This window comes from Larus michahellis, chromosome 8 (assembly GCF_964199755.1).
Source record: "Larus michahellis chromosome 8, bLarMic1.1, whole genome shotgun sequence".
Taxonomy (NCBI): Eukaryota; Metazoa; Chordata; class Aves; order Charadriiformes; family Laridae; genus Larus; species Larus michahellis.
In genome coordinates, this window is record NC_133903.1 from 22,643,284 (window position 1) to 22,663,122 (window position 19,839).

Below are 19,839 nucleotides of genomic sequence, written 5' to 3' on the forward strand. Positions count from 1 at the left end.
CCATTGCTCTCAGTGTAGTTTTTAACAGTCCATTGTATCGTTCTATCTTCCCAGAGGCTGGTGCGTGATAGGGGATGTGATACACCCACTCGATACCATGCTCTTTGGCCCAGGTGTCTATGAGGCTGTTTCGGAAATGAGTCCCGTTGTCCGACTCAATTCTCTCTGGGGTACCATGTCGCCACAGGACTTGCTTTTCAAGGCCCAGGATAGTGTTCCGGGCAGTGGCATGGGGCACAGGGTATGTTTCCAGCCATCCAGTGGTTGCTTCCACCATTGTGAGCACATAGCGCTTGCCTTGACGGGTTTGTGGAAGTGTGATATAATCAATCTGCCAGGCCTCCCCATATTTGTATTTCAGCCATCGCCCTCCATACCAAAGAGGCTTCAAACGCTTGGCTTGCTTGATCGCAGCGCATGTCTCACATTCATGGATGACCTGTGCAATAGTGTCCATGGTCAAGTCCACCCCTCGGTCACGAGCCCATCTATATGTCGCATCTCTCCCTTGATGGCCTGAGGAGTCATGGGCCCACCGAGCTATGAATAGTTCACCCTTACGTTGCCAGTCCAGATCCACCTGAGCCACTTCAATCCTAGCGGCCCGATCCACCTGCTGGTTGTTCTGATGTTCCTCCGTGGCCCGATTCGTCGGTACATGGGCATCTACATGGCGTACTTTCACAACCAGATTCTCTATCCGGGCAGCAATATCTTTCCACAGTTCAGCAGCCCAGATGGGTTTACCTCTGCGCTGCCAGTTGCCCTGCTTCCACTGCTGTAACCACCCCCACAGAGCATTTGCCACCATCCATGAGTCAGTGTAGAGATAAAGTACTGGCCATTTTTCTCGCTCAGCAATGTCCAAAGCCAGCTGAATAGCCTTCACCTCTGCAAACTGGCTCGATTCACCCTGTCCCTCACTGGCTTCTGCAACTTGTCGTGTAGGACTCCACACAGCAGCCTTCCACTTTCGATGCTTTCCCACAATACGGCAGGACCCATCAGTGAACAGGGCATATTTCTTCTCATTTTCTGGCAGTTTATTATATGGTGGGGCCTCTTCTGCACGCGTCACCTCCTCCTCTGGTGACATTCCGAAATCCTTGCCTTCTGGCCAGTCCATGATCACTTCCAGAATTCCTGGGCGACTGGGGTTTCCCATTCGAGTTCGCTGCGTGATCAGTGCAATCCACTTACTCCATGTAGCATCGGTTGCATGATGTGTGGTGGGGACCCTTTCTTTGAACATCCAACCCAGCACCGGCAGTCGAGGTGCTAAGAGGAGCTGTGCTTCTGTACCAACTACTTCCGAAGCAGCTCGAACCCCTTCATATGCTGCCAATATCTCTTTTTCTGTTGGAGTGTAGCGGGCTTCGGATCCTCTGTATCCACGACTCCAAAACCCTAGGGGTCGACCTCGAGTCTCCCCTAGTGCTTTCTGCCAGAGGCTCCAGGTAGGGCCGTTCTCCCCGGCTGCGGTATAGAGCACATTTTTAACATCTTGTCCTGCCCGGACTGGCCCCAGGGCCACTGCATGGACTATTTCCTGTTTGATTTGTTCAAAAGCTTGTCGTTGCTCAGGACCCCATTTAAAATCATTCTTCTTCCGGGTTACTTGATACAGAGGGCTTACAATTTGACTGTAATCTGGGATATGCATTCTCCAAAAACCCACAATACCTAAGAAAGCCTGTGTTTCCTTTTTACTAGTTGGTGGAGACATAGCTGCTATTTTGTTGATCACATCCATTGGAATCTGACGGCGTCCATCTTGCCATTTTATTCCTAAAAACTGGATCTCCTGCGCAGGTCCCTTGACCTTACTTCGCTTTATAGCAAAACCAGCGTTCAGAAGGATTTGGACTATTTTACTCCCTTTCTCAAAAACTTCTTCTGCTGTGTTTCCCCATACAATGATGTCATCAATGTACTGCAGATGTTCTGGAGCTTCACCCTGTTCCAGTGCAGTCTGGATCAGTCCATGGCAAATGGTGGGGCTGTGTTTCCACCCCTGGGGCAGTCGATTCCAGGTGTATTGGACGCCCCTCCAAGTGAAAGCAAACTGTGGCCTGCACTCTGCTGCCAAAGGGATTGAGAAGAATGCATTCGCTATATCAATCGTGGCATACCATTTGGCTGCCTTGGACTCCAGTTCGTACTGGAGTTCTAGCATGTCCGGCACGGCAGCACTCAGCGGTGGCGTGACTTCATTCAGACCACGATAGTCTACAGTTAGCCTCCACTCTCCATTAGATTTTCGCACCGGCCATATGGGACTGTTAAAGGGTGAGCGAGTCTTGCTGATCACTCCTTGAACCTCTAGTTGACGAATCAGCTCATGGATGGGAATCAGAGAGTCTCGGTTAGTGCGATACTGCCGCCGATGCACCGTTGTGGTAGCAATCGGCACCTGTTGTTCTTTGACCCTCAACAACCCCACAACAGAAGAATCCTCCGAGAGACCAGGCAAGGCAGACAACTGTTTAACTTCCTCTGTCTCCAAAGCAGCTATGCCAAAGGCCCAGCGGTACCCTTTTGGGTCCTTAAAATACCCTCTCCTGAGGTAATCTATACCAAGGATGCATGGAGCCTCTGGGCCAGTCACAATGGGATGCTTTTGCCACTCATTCCCAGTTAGGCTCACTTCTGCCTCCAGTACAGTCAACTCTTGGGATCCCCCTGTCACCCCAGAAATACAAATGGGTTCTGCCCCTCTATAGCTTGATGGTATTAAAGTACACTGCGCACCCGTGTCCACTAGAGCCTTATACTCCTGTGGGTCTGATGTGCCAGGCCATCGAATCCACACCGTCCAATAAACCCGGTTGTCCCTTTCCTCCACCTGGCCGGAGGCAGGGCCCCCCTAATACTCGTCATAGTATCCATTACTCACTTCTTGCATAAATGACTTGGAAGTTCCTTCAAGAGGATCAGAAGCAAGATCAGGCCTTCTGCTTTGTCTGGGGAACGGCCCACTGGAAACTGGGGCGGCACTTTTCCTGGAGGGATCCCCTTTTGTGGTTGTCCTTCCTTGCAACTCCTGTACCCGTGTCCGCAGGATCGAAGTAGGTCGTCCATCCCACTTCCTCATGTCCTCTCCGTGGTCCCGCAGGTAGAACCACAGGGTGCCTCGTGGTGTGTACCCTCTGTACTCTCTCTCTTGAGTGGGGAAATGCCTGCTTCTAATAGCTGAGATGCTGGCCCGTGCAGGTGGGGAGTAGAACATATTCTCTTCAAGTTGCTGGACCTTCCGCGACAGTTTCTCCACAGCTGAGACAAGGGGGGAAGAGAGACTTTCTTCATATCGCCGGAGCCGGCCAGCTACCTCATCCACCGTTGGTCCCTCTTCACCTTTCCATTCCATTACTGCCAGGGAGTTGGCATATGACGATGGTGCGCTCCGTACAAACTTCCGCCACATGGGCCTTGTGCATTGCACCTCATCAGGGTCTGTGGGTAAGTCGGCATTGTCCAAGTCATAATAAATCATCTCCCGCATGGCTAATTCTCTCAGGTACTGGATACCTCTTTCCATGGTAGTCCACTTGCTTGGCTGACATACAACATCCTCACTGAAGGGGTACCTCTCCCTCACGCCTAACAGGAGTCGTTTCCAGAGGCTGAGGGCTTGGGTCTTTTTCCCAATCGCCTTGTCAATGCCGCCTTCCCTAGACAGGGATCCCAGCTGCCTGGCCTCCCTACCCTCTAATTCCAGGCTACTGGCCCCATTATCCCAGCACCGGAGCAGCCAGGTGACAATGTGCTCGCCTGAAAGTCGGCTGAAATCTTTTCGCATATCCCGCAGCTCACTCAAGGATAGGGATCGAGTAATTATCTCTGGTTCTGCCTCTTCCTCCTGCTCTCGTGATGGCCCTGGTTCATCATCATCTCTTACTAAGCGAACTGATTTCTTTGTGTACTTCTTCTTCTGTATGGGGGCAACTGATACCGGCACGGGTTGGTTCTCTGGTTCAGTGGCAGTGGCTACCACGGGGGTTGCAGTAGCCGCAGTGTCTGCCGCAGGGGCCGCCGCAGCCGCAGGGGCCGCCGCAGGGGCCGCCGCAGGGGCTGCAGCAGCCGCAGGGGCCGCCGCAGGGGCTGCCGGTCTGGTTTCCATCTCTTCCCCTTGAGGGTGCTGCATAATTCTGAGCAGTGCCTGGTAGATACTGGCCAGGGCCCAGCACAGCGCGGTGAGTTGTGCCTCTCTAGAATAGCCACAACATTTTCCCTTCAAATATTCTACCACTTTATCAGGGTCCTGTAATTGTTCAGGGGTGAAGTCCCAGACCATTGGAGGCGAGTAGTTCTCTAGGTACCTGCCCATGCTCTCCCACATGCCATGCCACCCCTGACTATCCAGCCTCGGAGCAGATCTCCGGGTGGTAGTCTTAAATAGTCGCTTAACCCTAAACAAGACCTGGAACGTATTCAGGAGACATAGCACTAGGAACACACTAGTTTGAGTATCCCAAGGATATTCAAGATTCTCAAAAGCTGTCATACCTGACCCGAAGGAGAAAAGGGAGGCAAAAGGGCTGGGGAAACTATTAACAAATTCTGAGAGACGGTGTCCAATGTACGGACAGGACAACAAAACCACATAAACACCCCAAAATAACCATCTGAACAGTGATGTTATCATATCATAAACAGATATCGCACAGGACAGCAGAATGATAATCCTCATCCCTCTTCCAGACATGGTAAACAGCATCGCAGGGAGTACATAAGCCATATAGGAATTTATGTAACACAGCCATGAGAACAAACCAAGCAACATGATGACCAGTTATCTCAACCCTTCGAGGCCCCACGTTGGGCGCCAAAAAGGACTGTCGTGGTTTAGCCTCAGATGGCAACAAAGAACCACGTGCCGCTCGCACGTCCCTTCCTAATACAGGAAGGATCGTAAGAAAAGGCAAGACTCTTGGGTTGGGACAAAGGCAGTTTAACAGGACAGTAAAGGGAACAGGCAAACAACAACAACAACAACACGGATAGGGGAATATACAAACGCGATTACGGAACCGCCGCTCCCCGCTGCTCGCCGACCAGCCGGACCCGGGACGCCCCAGCCCGCTTTTAAGCAGCAACTTCCTGCCCCCTCCCCCGGCAGCTCAGGGTGGGCGTGGCTCACATGGCATGGAATACCAGGAAAAGTTAACCCTATCCCCACCGGAACCAGGACATTATCCACCCCTTATTCCATACCATCTATGCCATGCCCAGCAGGTTCCAATGAATTGCCACCACTTTCCCCTGTTATATATATATATACACACACATATAATGCCCTTAGTTTATGGGTCATCCCTCCAAAGTGTCCGTTGAGTTCTTTTAATCCACGGCTTTGGGCTCCATTTGTTAGAACAGTCTCTCAGGGCAGGTGAGATGCTGGGTGGTGCTGGTCTGTTGCATGCTGTATTTTTCAGAGCTTGTGACTGGTGCACCTGGTGTGGCTCATGCACGCAGTCCGTGGGCTGAAGATGTAGATCTTGAGGAAACTGCTGGGCGCCAGCTGCTGAGATCAGTTCTTATCCCATCATCCCTGTGCCTTACTTGTAGTACAACTGATATCAATTATAGCAATGAGGACATACAGTGACAGTGTTACTTATCAATTAACAGCACACGATCTGATTCATTGGCTATTCTCACCCAAAATCAGATCCCCATGAGGTACACATCGGACTTCCCCATCCTGCCGCATCACCCACCAAGTGCACCCAGGTCCTTGGGCAAAAGCAATCCCACGGATGGGTTTGCCTTTGCCTGAGGCAGGACTAACCCAGACTGTCTTCCCTAGCATATTCTTCATGTGCACTACGGGGACTTTATCCCCTTCTACAGTACGTGGAACTTTTGATTGGGCAGGGCCAGCCCGATTGTTAGATCCCCTGGTGTTAACTAGCCAGGTAGCTTTTGCTAAATGTGTATCCCAGTGTTTGAAAGTCCCACCACCCATTGCTCTCAGTGTAGTTTTTAACAGTCCATTGTATCGTTCTATCTTCCCAGAGGCTGGTGCGTGATAGGGGATGTGATACACCCACTCGATACCATGCTCTTTGGCCCAGGTGTCTATGAGGCTGTTTCGGAAATGAGTCCCGTTGTCCGACTCAATTCTCTCTGGGGTACCATGTCGCCACAGGACTTGCTTTTCAAGGCCCAGGATAGTGTTCCGGGCAGTGGCATGGGGCACAGGGTATGTTTCCAGCCATCCAGTGGTTGCTTCCACCATTGTGAGCACATAGCGCTTGCCTTGACGGGTTTGTGGAAGTGTGATATAATCAATCTGCCAGGCCTCCCCATATTTGTATTTCAGCCATCGCCCTCCATACCAAAGAGGCTTCAAACGCTTGGCTTGCTTGATCGCAGCGCATGTCTCACATTCATGGATGACCTGTGCAATAGTGTCCATGGTCAAGTCCACCCCTCGGTCACGAGCCCATCTATATGTCGCATCTCTCCCTTGATGGCCTGAGGAGTCATGGGCCCACCGAGCTATGAATAGTTCACCCTTACGTTGCCAGTCCAGATCCACCTGAGCCACTTCAATCCTAGCGGCCCGATCCACCTGCTGGTTGTTCTGATGTTCCTCCGTGGCCCGATTCGTCGGTACATGGGCATCTACATGGCGTACTTTCACAACCAGATTCTCTATCCGGGCAGCAATATCTTTCCACAGTTCAGCAGCCCAGATGGGTTTACCTCTGCGCTGCCAGTTGCCCTGCTTCCACTGCTGTAACCACCCCCACAGAGCATTTGCCACCATCCATGAGTCAGTGTAGAGATAAAGTACTGGCCATTTTTCTCGCTCAGCAATGTCCAAAGCCAGCTGAATAGCCTTCACCTCTGCAAACTGGCTCGATTCACCCTGTCCCTCACTGGCTTCTGCAACTTGTCGTGTAGGACTCCACACAGCAGCCTTCCACTTTCGATGCTTTCCCACAATACGGCAGGACCCATCAGTGAACAGGGCATATTTCTTCTCATTTTCTGGCAGTTTATTATATGGTGGGGCCTCTTCTGCACGCGTCACCTCCTCCTCTGGTGACATTCCGAAATCCTTGCCTTCTGGCCAGTCCATGATCACTTCCAGAATTCCTGGGCGACTGGGGTTTCCCATTCGAGTTCGCTGCGTGATCAGTGCAATCCACTTACTCCATGTAGCATCGGTTGCATGATGTGTGGTGGGGACCCTTTCTTTGAACATCCAACCCAGCACCGGCAGTCGAGGTGCTAAGAGGAGCTGTGCTTCTGTACCAACTACTTCCGAAGCAGCTCGAACCCCTTCATATGCTGCCAATATCTCTTTTTCTGTTGGAGTGTAGCGGGCTTCGGATCCTCTGTATCCACGACTCCAAAACCCTAGGGGTCGACCTCGAGTCTCCCCTAGTGCTTTCTGCCAGAGGCTCCAGGTAGGGCCGTTCTCCCCGGCTGCGGTATAGAGCACATTTTTAACATCTTGTCCTGCCCGGACTGGCCCCAGGGCCACTGCATGGACTATTTCCTGTTTGATTTGTTCAAAAGCTTGTCGTTGCTCAGGACCCCATTTAAAATCATTCTTCTTCCGGGTTACTTGATACAGAGGGCTTACAATTTGACTGTAATCTGGGATATGCATTCTCCAAAAACCCACAATACCTAAGAAAGCCTGTGTTTCCTTTTTACTAGTTGGTGGAGACATAGCTGCTATTTTGTTGATCACATCCATTGGAATCTGACGGCGTCCATCTTGCCATTTTATTCCTAAAAACTGGATCTCCTGCGCAGGTCCCTTGACCTTACTTCGCTTTATAGCAAAACCAGCGTTCAGAAGGATTTGGACTATTTTACTCCCTTTCTCAAAAACTTCTTCTGCTGTGTTTCCCCATACAATGATGTCATCAATGTACTGCAGATGTTCTGGAGCTTCACCCTGTTCCAGTGCAGTCTGGATCAGTCCATGGCAAATGGTGGGGCTGTGTTTCCACCCCTGGGGCAGTCGATTCCAGGTGTATTGGACGCCCCTCCAAGTGAAAGCAAACTGTGGCCTGCACTCTGCTGCCAAAGGGATTGAGAAGAATGCATTCGCTATATCAATCGTGGCATACCATTTGGCTGCCTTGGACTCCAGTTCGTACTGGAGTTCTAGCATGTCCGGCACGGCAGCACTCAGCGGTGGCGTGACTTCATTCAGACCACGATAGTCTACAGTTAGCCTCCACTCTCCATTAGATTTTCGCACCGGCCATATGGGACTGTTAAAGGGTGAGCGAGTCTTGCTGATCACTCCTTGAACCTCTAGTTGACGAATCAGCTCATGGATGGGAATCAGAGAGTCTCGGTTAGTGCGATACTGCCGCCGATGCACCGTTGTGGTAGCAATCGGCACCTGTTGTTCTTTGACCCTCAACAACCCCACAACAGAAGAATCCTCCGAGAGACCAGGCAAGGCAGACAACTGTTTAACTTCCTCTGTCTCCAAAGCAGCTATGCCAAAGGCCCAGCGGTACCCTTTTGGGTCCTTAAAATACCCTCTCCTGAGGTAATCTATACCAAGGATGCATGGAGCCTCTGGGCCAGTCACAATGGGATGCTTTTGCCACTCATTCCCAGTTAGGCTCACTTCTGCCTCCAGTACAGTCAACTCTTGGGATCCCCCTGTCACCCCAGAAATACAAATGGGTTCTGCCCCTCTATAGCTTGATGGTATTAAAGTACACTGCGCACCCGTGTCCACTAGAGCCTTATACTCCTGTGGGTCTGATGTGCCAGGCCATCGAATCCACACCGTCCAATAAACCCGGTTGTCCCTTTCCTCCACCTGGCCGGAGGCAGGGCCCCCCTAATACTCGTCATAGTATCCATTACTCACTTCTTGCATAAATGACTTGGAAGTTCCTTCAAGAGGATCAGAAGCAAGATCAGGCCTTCTGCTTTGTCTGGGGAACGGCCCACTGGAAACTGGGGCGGCACTTTTCCTGGAGGGATCCCCTTTTGTGGTTGTCCTTCCTTGCAACTCCTGTACCCGTGTCCGCAGGATCGAAGTAGGTCGTCCATCCCACTTCCTCATGTCCTCTCCGTGGTCCCGCAGGTAGAACCACAGGGTGCCTCGTGGTGTGTACCCTCTGTACTCTCTCTCTTGAGTGGGGAAATGCCTGCTTCTAATAGCTGAGATGCTGGCCCGTGCAGGTGGGGAGTAGAACATATTCTCTTCAAGTTGCTGGACCTTCCGCGACAGTTTCTCCACAGCTGAGACAAGGGGGGAAGAGAGACTTTCTTCATATCGCCGGAGCCGGCCAGCTACCTCATCCACCGTTGGTCCCTCTTCACCTTTCCATTCCATTACTGCCAGGGAGTTGGCATATGACGATGGTGCGCTCCGTACAAACTTCCGCCACATGGGCCTTGTGCATTGCACCTCATCAGGGTCTGTGGGTAAGTCGGCATTGTCCAAGTCATAATAAATCATCTCCCGCATGGCTAATTCTCTCAGGTACTGGATACCTCTTTCCATGGTAGTCCACTTGCTTGGCTGACATACAACATCCTCACTGAAGGGGTACCTCTCCCTCACGCCTAACAGGAGTCGTTTCCAGAGGCTGAGGGCTTGGGTCTTTTTCCCAATCGCCTTGTCAATGCCGCCTTCCCTAGACAGGGATCCCAGCTGCCTGGCCTCCCTACCCTCTAATTCCAGGCTACTGGCCCCATTATCCCAGCACCGGAGCAGCCAGGTGACAATGTGCTCGCCTGAAAGTCGGCTGAAATCTTTTCGCATATCCCGCAGCTCACTCAAGGATAGGGATCGAGTAATTATCTCTGGTTCTGCCTCTTCCTCCTGCTCTCGTGATGGCCCTGGTTCATCATCATCTCTTACTAAGCGAACTGATTTCTTTGTGTACTTCTTCTTCTGTATGGGGGCAACTGATACCGGCACGGGTTGGTTCTCTGGTTCAGTGGCAGTGGCTACCACGGGGGTTGCAGTAGCCGCAGTGTCTGCCGCAGGGGCCGCCGCAGCCGCAGGGGCCGCCGCAGGGGCCGCCGCAGGGGCTGCAGCAGCCGCAGGGGCCGCCGCAGGGGCTGCCGGTCTGGTTTCCATCTCTTCCCCTTGAGGGTGCTGCATAATTCTGAGCAGTGCCTGGTAGATACTGGCCAGGGCCCAGCACAGCGCGGTGAGTTGTGCCTCTCTAGAATAGCCACAACATTTTCCCTTCAAATATTCTACCACTTTATCAGGGTCCTGTAATTGTTCAGGGGTGAAGTCCCAGACCATTGGAGGCGAGTAGTTCTCTAGGTACCTGCCCATGCTCTCCCACATGCCATGCCACCCCTGACTATCCAGCCTCGGAGCAGATCTCCGGGTGGTAGTCTTAAATAGTCGCTTAACCCTAAACAAGACCTGGAACGTATTCAGGAGACATAGCACTAGGAACACACTAGTTTGAGTATCCCAAGGATATTCAAGATTCTCAAAAGCTGTCATACCTGACCCGAAGGAGAAAAGGGAGGCAAAAGGGCTGGGGAAACTATTAACAAATTCTGAGAGACGGTGTCCAATGTACGGACAGGACAACAAAACCACATAAACACCCCAAAATAACCATCTGAACAGTGATGTTATCATATCATAAACAGATATCGCACAGGACAGCAGAATGATAATCCTCATCCCTCTTCCAGACATGGTAAACAGCATCGCAGGGAGTACATAAGCCATATAGGAATTTATGTAACACAGCCATGAGAACAAACCAAGCAACATGATGACCAGTTATCTCAACCCTTCGAGGCCCCACGTTGGGCGCCAAAAAGGACTGTCGTGGTTTAGCCTCAGATGGCAACAAAGAACCACGTGCCGCTCGCACGTCCCTTCCTAATACAGGAAGGATCGTAAGAAAAGGCAAGACTCTTGGGTTGGGACAAAGGCAGTTTAACAGGACAGTAAAGGGAACAGGCAAACAACAACAACAACAACACGGATAGGGGAATATACAAACGCGATTACGGAACCGCCGCTCCCCGCTGCTCGCCGACCAGCCGGACCCGGGACGCCCCAGCCCGCTTTTAAGCAGCAACTTCCTGCCCCCTCCCCCGGCAGCTCAGGGTGGGCGTGGCTCACATGGCATGGAATACCAGGAAAAGTTAACCCTATCCCCACCGGAACCAGGACAGCACTCCACAGCACAGCCTACCACAAGCGCTACACAGCCCAGTCCTGCAGCACAGCAAGGACCCCCACTCCCAGCTGCTGCACTGGGAGGGAGTAGATGCTGGTGGGAAACTCCTGCAAGATGTTAAAAGACATCTTTTCCCACGCTTCCCAGCTCCTTAGTCCTCTTTAATTTACAACACCCTCCTTGCCCTACTGCGAAGGGCAAACTCCAATTTAAGCCCTGCTTCATGTTTAGTTGGTTCTCTTACGCCTTTCTTTCACACTCGTGTTTCTCCCATCCCTATTACCTTCTCTGTTCTTCTTCCTTATCCTTTTTGCCAAGTCAGTGCTTTCTCTTCCAACTCAAATGTACCCAACACTCCTCAGTTGCTCAGTTCCCTCTTTCAAATCTTCTTCACACTTGAATCAGCAGTTCCCTAGTTTGTGCAAGAACGCTTTCATCTTTCCCAGACCATCTGTCCCATATCCTTTGGGGCTTTGTATTTGTGAGATCATTGTCCCTCGCATAGCATCTCTCATCAAAACCCTCCTTTCAGCATTCCATTCTTGAGTTTCAACTGCCTCTTCTAAAGCACCGTGTACATCTTCCCACCTCTTTCTCCCTCCCCTTTTGAACCCACCTTTGAAAATCCTGCTTACAGCACAGTTTCCTTTTCTTTGCAACCCTTTTGCTTCCAACATGGTAGCACCAACACCAGCGTGCACATCTTCCTTGGGTTCAGAAAGGTAACAGATGATGGCTAGCCTTTCTCTCTGGTCCCAGTAGCCAATCAGCCAACTGTACCTGCCACCACAGGCCACCTTCTTTTCTTAGCTCTGTACTTTTAGATCCCTGAACTCATTACTGCACTAGGATGACATTTCTGTTCCTCTGGTCCCTGCCTGGGCTGTCAACTACAGCTCATTCCCGCCTCAGAAACATCTGCCCAGATAAAAAACAGTGGATAGAAGAATAAAAGGAGGCAGAAGCCTTATGGTTAGAGACTGAAACACCATGTTATTTTCTGGGAACAAACTGCTGCTGGGCCAGGAGCTTTCAACAGGCGAACATGATCCACATCTGCAGCCTTGCAGACACAGACATACCCCAGATATCCTTTCTTTCATGCTTTTTCCTGATACACAAGAGCTAATACCACACATCAGCTGCTGTGCTGAACTGGAGCACAGGCCTCCAAAGGCTGACAAACATTGGGCTAAGAGGAATCACTGCTAGGTGACATCTCCTGTGCTCTGTAAAGCTCAGAACGCTGTTGATGTTGCCAGTGTCTTCCCTGGGCCAGGCACTGGAGTTCATATTCTGTTATTAAATCAGTCCCCACGTAGAAATACCACAAAATAAGCTGTTAGCTGGTCCAGCTCCTGCTTCCCTTACTCTCCCAGTGCCATTAGTTTCAGTCTCTAAATAGCTGAATGATACAGGCTTAAAATTGACCCAATCACCTTGACGTTAATGTTTTAAATTATTAAGTCTTAGTTCCGTAATGCCAATATATCATTTATATATGCACATTTAATTAACAGTCCAATCAGTAAAAACAACGTAGCATTCGCACAGCACACTTTATCAGAGGAACCAAAGACACATTACAACATTAATTAAGTGTAACAAGTGTCCTGGTGAGGTAGCTAAGTATTATCCTACTTTGACATGTGGGGAAACCAAGGCAACACTCAGTGGATTTGCCCAAGGTTAATCCAGATGTTCACAATGAGGAGCTGAAGAGAAAAAGCCGGGAGAAATACCACCAAGATTTTCTTAATAAGCATTCCTTTTCTGAACTGGAGTATTTACTTATTTGCTGATGAGAAATCCGTTCCAGCTGCGTTCCTCTCCCAAACAGACTAGGGGCACAAACCACTGCCATCAAGCATGCTAAAAATCAACCCTGAACTGCAACAGCCTGTCAGGTGAGGCTGAACGCACTGGGTCCAACATGATATCCAGCCAAGGGTTCTGAAGAACACTTAATGACCTTTCCCGCTCCCACAGCTCACAGCTATGCACACATCTAAACTCATGGGATGCAGGACGCTTACCTAGCAGCCATAGGTCCTAGACCTACATCAGTATCTGGTATCTCCCAAGTGTTCCAACAACTCACCCAACCGCAGGAGAAGAGTAAGAAATTCCTGAACACCACCAACTGCTCACAACACGCTGAACAGTTACGAATCTTGGAACATATCAGGTGTCCCAGTATCCTCAACTCTTCTACAAACCCATAGCTTAACTAGTCTTTCAGGCCACACAGAGCCCATCCTGCCACCTCCTCCTCCCTTCCCACATCTAGGAGATGACCTTCACAGCGGTCCCAGACAACAATGGCACCCACACAACCATGGCAGCTCTGTTTGAGGATGTGCTCCTCCGTGCCTTCAACCTACAGTTCCACATCCAGCACTTATGTTTGCTTCTTGGTAAAGAAAAAACACTGGAGCCTGGGATTCAGGCTCTAGCTGGCAGCCAAACTGATTTGCCCAAAGTATCACGGATGGGTTTTTTTGATAGTGCCTGGCAGCCATCTAGAATTCAAGCCCAACAGCTCATACTGGGGCAAGTCCAGCCTTGTTTTTTCCAAAAATCATGAATTCTACTCTGTATGCAAATTACCTGCTGTGGAAATGCTTTAGGTTTCCCAATTATCATGTGATGAAATGATGCAGACCTAGATGATGCCCAGTGTCAGTCCCCTTAACCCAAGTGTGTGTGTCTCAGCAAAGCTGAATGGGTTTTTAGAAGTTCTCACTGAAACCAGGAGGAGCTTATCTCCTCAACATCTTTGTCAACTGGATCTCTATGATTAAGGCACCTGAGTATGGATATGAAGTTGGTGTCATGATGGTAGGATGCAGAGCCTTCCTTCTCCAAGCAAAATGACGTACAAAGTGTTGCTTACATAGGAGTAACCACAAAGTCACCAGTTCCTGTACAGTGCTCAGTCTGAGACAGGGTGTGCAGATGATTAAATAACACAGAATTCACCTAATTAAAGCAAGAGAGAGAAAGACTTGGCTAATATTAAGGTATTAAACCTACCACAGGGTTAAGACAGGGCAGATAAAGCCCCAAACTAATGTCTGGAGAAAGAGGTCTTGCAATGCGTAACTGGTGGGAATATGTGCTGTCCGGTGTTAGTGGGACAGGCTGGGAGAAAACCCCACCTTACTAAACCCTTCACATGCCATTGTCTCCTCAAAGCAAAAGTGGAAGAACAATTAACAATTAATGCATTACAACCACAGATGGTGGCAATCAATAATGGAGAATGGGTTAATCATAGGAGGTGTCAGGAATGACAGAGAGCGCTACGCTGAGTCAAGCTGGCTGGGTCAGCAACAGGGGAACACTTGTGTCAGGAACTCATGAAACGGCTGATGGACTGATGAAATCAATTTATTTAAAGCTGATAATGGATTCGTACTCTGCTACTGTTAATTTTCTACAGTTTGGCTGTCAACTCTTTGGGGCAGGAAGCTGTCACTTGCTATCTGTTTGGACAACACCTAATAAATTGGATCTCCTGCCAATCGTCACTTCTTTGCACTGTCCTAAAGAAAACCACCTCCACCTCTAAGACTGGCCTGACAAAAAGATGCAAAAAAGGGTCACGTTAATGCGACTTGAATTCTGACATTTCATTTGTATGCTTTAACTGTAATAACATCCCTTGAACATACCCGTGCATTTTTAAGTGGGATCCCACCACCAAACCAAACTCTGATACTACAGTATCCCAAACCAACCAACTTTGAAAGTTCTGGACATATATTAAAATCCTGAACACTTCATTAACAGGTCCTGGAATAACGTTGCAGACGGACTTGACTGCTCAGTATCTGTGAAACACATTAACTATTCCGAATGGTTTCCTCATGCCAGCTGGAAAAGAAGGATTCACTGCATCTACAAGCCTTCTAATCGTGTTGCTGGATGGGCCAGAAGTCTGGCAGCCACGGAAAGCAAAGCCTTATTTTCTCTTTAAACCAGGAATAGTACATTTACTACCAACAGGAACAGAATAATGGGTTTAAGTATCAGCGCTGAGGGTATTGGCGGGGGGGAAACAACAGCACATGTAAGATGCTGCATCTCCAGCAAGAGGCTGCAGGCAGGGAGTGCCGGGGACTGGACATCTGCACAGCAAGCAGAACCACAGCAAGAGGAGGGGATGTAAGGCACAGCAGAAGAGCAAAAATATCTCATCCCTGGAGGCTGCTTCCACCCAAAGGGCTGCAGCTGCTTGGTGGTAAGAACAGAAGAGGGAAGGGTCCCTGCCTGCAAGGTGGCACAGCATAACCTACTACAAGGGGGGGAAAAAAACCCCCAAACATATTTCTTGTATTTTCTATGTGACACATATATATGTGTGCCACAGAAGTGAAATCACCAGGACCTGGTGAGATAAAAGAAGGGACAAATTTTTTCTTGCAGAGAGAAATCAAGGCACAAACAATAACATTAGCATGTGTATAAACTTAATGAAATTATATCTATACTAAAGCTATTTACAACATACACCTATTTGGGAAAGAGGACTTTGATTTAAGGAATGGAAGTTTAATTAAGGTAAAACAAAACTTTCCATTGATCTTGAAAGAATTCACAACCTGCTGCTCTCCTTCAACATCCAATTCAGCTAATACTACAACAGGATCAAGCGCAGCACTACACACCTGAAACCTCCCACAACGCAGACAGGGCCAGGCAAGCTGTACCAAGCCAGGTGGCATTCTTCAGTCTTGAGAAAGAGGAAGCTTTCTTTCCTCAATATACTGCTTCAAAAAATGCCCTGAGTGTGGTGGACACATTTTCACTAGCCAGAGTATGCAGGAAAATTATGAAGGAGAAGAGATGTTGATAAACTTGAGATTGGCGACAAAAAGTGGCTAGAGCTTACACCTGCGGGCAGCAGGTTCTGATGATACCTGAAACTGCATTTAACATCACAAGCACAAGTTTTCCCCCTGTGCATATTCAAGTCAAAGTTTACTGTCTTCCGTTCCTGTGGTACAGGGTAATCACAAGTAAGGACCGGGCAGCAGAGCTGGGCGTCCTCTCACAGCCAGCAGAACTCTCTCTTCTCTCACAGCTGAGAACAGGGTCAGAGCTGGCATGGCGTATGATCAGCGTGATCTCCACAAATCCTTATCATTATGACAGTACATAAAAGGGAGCCAAACTGGACTTTGTGCTGGGTCACGTCTGCAAGGCTGTCAGGAGGAGAGAGCAATCTGTCATTTGTACATGGGAAGAGATGGCAGAATCCCTGATGTTGAAGCCCACAAGCCATTTTTGCGGGTCAGTTTTCGAAGACCACACTGCAAAATGTGATTACCAAATTGTATGTCTGATATTGAAAAAGACAGTAAACTGAATTTTAGTAAGGTCTGATTGTACATAAAAGGTGAAGAATTTCATTAAACAAAACCATACAGTGTACAGATGATACATATAAGGTTGCTTCTCTAATATGCTACTACTGATGCTTTCTCCATTGTATTTATCTGGGAAGACAAGGGAGTGGAAAGAGAAGACAGCTATGCCTTACATATAAAAGAATGTTAAGAGTACAGCTTTATAGCTTTAGCACAATAAATGCAAAGCGTGACATCTTCCTTACTTTGTTCTGCTGAACGAACTATTCAAAAGATAATAATGAACTTCCCATCATCTGAAGGACTCAATTGTGCTCTGCTGCTCGCTTCCCTGATCCCATCCATCTAAAACACTCCCAAATCCACAAGGACAAGCGAAACCAGCAACAAAAATGCACCTGAGAAATCAGAAATCACTGGGTCATTCAGCTGTTGAAAAGCATTTTAGATTTAAAAACAAAGGATGTAAAACAACCTACCCCACCAAGGACTGAGATTGAAGTCAGAAGAAAAACATAGGATGTCTTTAGACAAGTTCATTGATTTGGGGGGAGGGAGGACTAATCCAAGTTCTTACAACTAGAGAGAAAAATTCCCTATTCTTCCCTTCACCTTCCACTTTCCCTCTCCTTGACTTGCTCATTCACCTCCCTGCAACTTCCCCTCCCCCAAGAAATACCAGGAGGTAACCCCTGAATTCTAATTGCATTTGCTATTCTCCTAAATCCCACGTATTTAAATGGGCAAAATTAGCAGGACTTGCCTATCAGGCATTCTCCACAACACTAGATGAGAAGTCACCTGAAGCTGGAAGATGGGCTTTCTTTTGTTTATGGCCTTTAAATAATTCAGAGAGAGGAGTTGTCAAGCTGAATCTGCAAAGCTCCCTTGACTTTGGGCTTATGCCTTTAGACTGCCTGCCTACTGTTTATAAAGACAAAAGGGAAAACATTATGGGGCTGTATTTCTGCATGGGAGGGGAGTCAAGGCCAAGAAGAACAAGGGCTGTCAGGACAGAAGGCATACAAAACAAATGGGAAAGCAAAAGTATACAGTAGGTGAAATGCAGATGTACCAGCAACGCAGCATGAGCAAACTGCCGGTTTTGTTGCGCAATATGTGCGACAAAAAGTACCAGCGCTTTCTTACGTAATGTGATGTCATTCTTTAAAAAGGAAAACCCCAAATGCAAACAGTAGCTTTAATTAGCAATTAAAAGCACAACTTCCCAGATACACAGCTATGGTCACCTCTCCCAGATCTGTCTCACTCCTGCAAACCAGTGACAGTCATCAGGCAGCGGGCCAGCACTTAATAATCATCCCAAACCTCAGAGAGCGCAATTTTATCCTTTCTTCCTTTTTTTTTTTTCTTGTCTCTTTGGGCAGACAAAGATTTAGTGGGTCCTTCCTGGGGACACCAACAAACCACAGGCAATGGCCCCCAGCATCCCAGGAAGTTCACACACTCCAAGGTGCTTTTTGGATTTTATTTTTTTTTTTTTTTAATGACTCTGGGGCATGCACAGCTTTGATGGGGTTCTGCACAGTCATTTTCAATTAAAGCTGCAAACCTGGCTTTAGAGCAAATGACAAAGGCGATCAGAGGGCTGGAGCACCTCTCCTATGAGGACAGGCAGAGAGAGTTGGGGTTGTTCAGCCTGGAGAAGAGAAGGCTCCAGGGAGACCTTATAGCGGCCTCTGGCATCTGAAGGGGGCTACAGGAGGGATGGGGAGGGACTCTTTATCAGGGAGTGGAGCGATAGGATGAGGGGTAATGGTTTCAAACTGAAAGAGGGGAGATTTACATTAGATATTAGGAAGAAATTCTTTCCTGTGAGGGTGGTGAGCCCCTGGAAGAGGTTGCCCAGGGAAGCTGTGGCTGCCCCCTCCCTGGAGGTGTCCAAGGCCAGGCTGGATAGGGCTTTGGGCAGCCTGGTCTGGTGGGAGGTATCCCTGTCCAGGGCAGGGGGGTGGAACTAGATGATTTTTAAGGTCCCTTCTAACCCAAACAATTCTATGATTCTATGACCGTTTCTTGAAGCAGCAAGAAGAATTGAGAGGGAAGGGGAGCCACAGGATGTGCAGCCCTGCTCCACTCATGCACATCACTCCAACCAGAACGTAATCACCTCTACAGCCAATTTGCTAAAACTAATGAGGACTTTAAAAAAAAGAGCATTTTAATACAAAACTCTTATTACAGTCTTGCTGTAAACTACCAAGCTAGTTAACTCTTGGTAATTATACTTATCTCTGGATGTGTCAGACAGAACCCCGCACAAGGGCTGTCCCCATGTGGTGGGACATCACATCTGGGCAGCAGAGCTGCTGCCAAGGACACTGCAGGAACTGTCTTGGCACATTACAGGAAAATACACGTATATGGAGGTGAACGATCTGGTTTAGTTGGCTCTCCTAAAGCAGACAGAGACCTCCACTTCGCTCTAGGAAGACTGCAACGGTGGACAAAACATGTTTCTTTTGCCCACAACCGGTCCCAGCAGCTTCCAGTCTTACAAAATGTCATGATAAAAACAGCCTTTTATTACACTATCCTGGGCTTCTAACCATATCAAATTCTAAATGAAATATGATGCACCGCATGCAAATAAGCTAAAGAAAAGAGGATTCAAATAGGAAGATACAATTAAGTGGGCGAGTTTAACTCAGAAGGTCAAAATCATTCTAGCCAGAAGAAAGAGATGTTGCACAGGGCACGCACACACCCCCAACCGCCCTAAATGCAGTCCCAACGGCTCCTTTCTTACTTGCTTGGTGACTGCCAGCTAACAGCAGGGCCCGAAGCCGCAGCACCGTTAATAAGTACCTAAATCTCCTGGCCTTGAATATGCTCCTAAACTCCAGAGAACAGCTTGCCAACAGCGTGCTGCCTGCCAGCATTCCCACAGCAAGGCCATTAAACAGCAAGCTACTTTTTTTTTTTTTTTAGAAATAATTTAACTGTGGTACATCCATCTGAAATAAGCATCGCCAGCTCCCAACGGTATTGATCAGAGCCCACTCTCAGGTAGGAGTCCTGAAATGAATTGAGGGGTCAGTGAAGCTCACATGTCATGGCTTGGACACCCCTTAAAAGCAGGATTCTGTTGTTAGCATCACTGCATTGGCAGTGAGCACTTGGGGCTGGCAGGGTAGCGGTGGATCATGCTGTGGCTCTGCCGGACACACTGCCCCATGGGCTTAGGTAGCTGGAGCCTGAGCTTCTCCTCCTCTGGGTTCCCAAAGAGGAAACAAAGCTGCTTTAAGGTACTTAATTTTCTGTTCTGGCCACTCCACAGA

General features: G+C 48.8%; 1 protein-coding gene and 1 non-coding gene across 3 annotated transcripts in view; both read right to left on the bottom strand.

Moving 5' to 3' along the window:
- The window catches only part of COP1 (COP1 E3 ubiquitin ligase), a 148,203-nt gene that overhangs the window by 12,409 nt on the left and 115,955 nt on the right, over positions 1-19,839 (bottom strand). The window lies entirely within an intron of this gene.
- LOC141748112 (small Cajal body-specific RNA 3) lies at positions 18,917-19,051 on the bottom strand. Its single transcript, XR_012588921.1, has one exon.